This window comes from Glycine max, chromosome 1 (assembly GCF_000004515.6).
Source record: "Glycine max cultivar Williams 82 chromosome 1, Glycine_max_v4.0, whole genome shotgun sequence".
Lineage (NCBI taxonomy): Eukaryota > Viridiplantae > Streptophyta > Magnoliopsida > Fabales > Fabaceae > Glycine > Glycine max.
Window position 1 is genome coordinate 41,679,508 of NC_016088.4, and position 3,953 is coordinate 41,683,460.

Sequence of the window (3,953 nt, forward strand, 5' to 3'; positions counted from 1 at the left end):
TTAATGTTGGCGACAACAGGTAAGCCGATTACAATAATATAACAATCATAAATTCTAGTATGATGTCTCATAACAAAATATTAACTCCACCAACATGGTTAAATGTGGATCCTTATGTGAAGTGATTGCTATTAAGACATTCTGAAAAAATCGAAGTCAGAATACCCAATGATCTCTAAACTTCTAGACTTTCGATATGAAAACACACATTTTCTTGTTCTCTTTAATTAACGCATAATGCGTTTTACTACTTCTAGTGTTGCATACCAAGATTACTTATATATCACCTTAGGACTCCCTTTTCAAACTCTAAATTTTATACATGCAGATTTGGGATTCATATAATATGAGTAATTTAAACCATAGTAGTAACAACAACAATAATTAAATAAGAGAACAATAAACATGTAATGCACAAATAATCTTTATGGTAAATTTCAAGACCCAAACAAGATACCTAGTGCACCATTAATCCTCAATCTTTGGATTGAAAAAGACTAACTGCTAGTGGTACTCTCAACGCATTGATCAAACATTGGTGATAAGTCCTGTCAAACAAAGGTTGTCTTTGGACACTCCATTGCTCACATGGAAAACTTATATGATGATTATTCTGGTCAAATAATGATTGTCTTTGAACATTTCATTATTCACATGGAAAATCACACTATTTATAATCGTCACATGTTTACCATCACAAGCATGTAATTATTCTACCAAATTATGTCTTCCTTTGTGCCGAACACAATTTGCATGAATAATTTCATGCAACATCCATGTAAATTCAATCAAATCAACCTACACAACAGAGGTTACTTTGGCAACATGTTGTTTCAATTAATTTAACCAAAAATACAAGACAAATTAATATAACAAATGGGAGGTCTTAAAATTACACAAATTTTCTTAAAATTACACAATTTAACCAAAAGAATCCTTTGAAGATACTAGAGAAAAGGTTTCTTTATAGTCAATGACTTCCTTCTGAGTAAAGTCTTTAGCAATTCGACTAGATCCCAAACTTCATTGTCATTCATAGACTTCATCTCATCCTTTATGGCGTCAATCCATTTTGAGAGTTAGAACTACGCATAGCTTGACAAAAGTTGATTGGATCATCCTCTGTTAAACCACCGCCATCCTCATGTTCTTGGAGAAATATAATATAATCATTTGAGATTGCACTTCTCCTCTCACTAATGGATCTCCCTAATGGCACTTCTTGAGGTTGTTGAGGTTGCTCTAAAGGTATTTGAGGGAGAACCTCATGTTGTCTTGTTCTGAAACAGTGTCAATAGTTTAAACATTGTTTTTTATTACTGGAGTTGTGTCTTGAATAGTAATAGGTACGAGGACTTGATTACTGTAAATAATAGGTTCTTCCTCAAAGACAACATTTCTTATGTTCTCTTTCTTCCCAAACTCAACTTCCTCAAGAAATCTCACATTTCCCGTCTCGAGAAGGGTCTTAAGGTGGGATTGTAAAATTTATAACCCCGAGAGCGTTTAGCATAGCCAACAAAATAGCAGTTAATTGTTCTTAAGTCCAGCTTTCTTTTGTGTGGCCTGTAAGGTTGTGCCTCAGCTGGACAACCCCAAATGTGCAAATGTTTAATGCTTGGCCTTTTACCAGTCCAAAGTTCATAAGGGGTTTTGTTAACTGCTTTACTTGACACCCTATTAAGGATGTAAACTGTGGTCTTTAATGCTTCTCCCCAAAGTGACTCTGGCAAAGAGGAATGACCAATCATACTTCTTACCATATCCTTAAGAGTTCGGTTTCTTCGTTCTGCTACACCATTCATGCTAGGTTTTCCCGGCATAGTGTATTGCGGAACAATTTCACACTTTTTGCGGAAAAGCAAAAAAGGTCCTGGACGTTGTTCTCCTGATCCATCATATCTGTCATAGTACTCATGATCGAGGCCGTACCTGAATCAAATAAACATTAAAAATGCAGTATCTAGGAAGTGATCCTAGGTCGTCTGCCAACGAGCAATGGTCAACCAAACGTTCATAACAGATAGTAATAAAACAACAACGAATTGAGGGGGGGGGGGTTGTTTGTTTTTGTAAATTAAACAGCGAGCAAATTTTAATTAGAAAATATCAGAATTAAAACACGTTGTTTCCCCTTGATTCACAAGCAAGTCTCTTATCCTAGGTTACGAGAATTTATCTTTTATCTGTTCAACCACTTAATGCAACCCTAAATTAAATTACTAAGCGAAATTTAACATAAGGCTATCATTATGTGATTAAGCAACACATACACCAATTAATCATGAACGAAACTTATCATTAAGCATGAACGTAAATGAAGCACAGAGACAATTAATCAAGCACTAAGCATGCATGGATTAATAGCAACAAATATAGAGTAATTGGTGAAGAGGAAAAACTGATCAGAATTCAATAGAAATAATAAAACCTCAAAGAGAGTTGTGCTTGATCCTCAAGAGAAAACAACGCTGGAGACTTAGCCTTCCATTAATCAGTAGAAACGAAATTGTAGATTGAAGCAGAAAACGAAATTTTATTGCTACGTGAATAGTAAAACCTGGAATTGCAAAACCTAAAATTATTCTTTCTCCCTAAAACAAAAAGTGACTAAAACGAAAAGAAGAGAGAGCTCAAACTAGAACCTTGGTGCTGTTATATAGGTTCTCAGCCCCAAAGCTTACAAATCTATTTTAAGTCCAAGTCCATAAATAAAATAAAATCTAGATAAGATAAGATAAGACAAAATCTATATGAAATAATATCTAGATGAAATAAAATCTAGATAAGATAAGATCTAGATGAAATGATATCTAGATGAGATAAAACCTAGATATGATAAGATAAAATCTAGATGAAATAATATCTAGATGAGATAAAATCTAGATAAGATAAAATTTGATAGAATAAAATAGTTTACTCTCTTCAAGTCCAAGCCCAATTCTGGATTCAAGCCTAATTGCTTATAATTCTCCTGAAATTAAATTAAAAACACAAAATTAATCCAGTAGGCCCAAATGATAAAACTGCATAATTAATTTGACAATTAAGGCTAATCAGTAATTAAAATGGTGACAAAAAGGGTTAAGAAATAGGAGAAAATGATGACACATCAAATCCTCTCACACTTAGCCTTTTGCACTCCTGGGCAAAATAATAAAAAAAAACAAAGCAAGTGACAAATCCAGAGACATTAAAGAGAAACAAATAGACACAACAACAATTACATATTTCTCAATGAATCTCAAGGAATGAAAAGAATGGGTAACATCCAACACGTAAAGTGTTAAAGAGTCAAGGCCGTCATGAAAATCATCCAAGCATCTCAAACATGGCAAGATAGTCAATCAGCTCAAGAATGAAAAGTGATAGAGCCTCACAAGATATGCACTTTATCTCTCAAGTGTCTAGGCTATTGTTTACTCTCAGAGCACCCATGAAAACAAACACCACATAGACTTGACAAGACTCTAAAATTGACAACTACATCACAAGCACATGCACATGAGGATCAAAAGGTCTTTTAAGGTTGTAATGAGGCCAAGGACAAGGTAGATGAAAGTATGGGATAGTAGCTAAAACCCTAAGGAATAGAGGAGCAATGGGGAATAAGTGGGAAGTAAGAAAAAGTAATAAACCCCAAAACCAAAATTACAAATTAAGCCTTAGAAAATAAACTCAAAACAAAATCAACCAAGTCTTCAACCAATCCAAGTCTTCAAATCAAGATCTCATTTATTCAACTTCATTATTATTTTTTTTTTGAACGTGGACAGTAGCATTTGAAAGCAATTGAAAAATAAAGCAACAATTAGGCAATATATGTATACATCATCAAGCATGGCCAATAAAAACATATCATCCAATGAAACATACCCCCCTCCCCTCACACTTATTCCCAAAACAATTCCAAAGCTCCAAAATTCCTTAAGGGTAGGGTGAAATCATGGTTT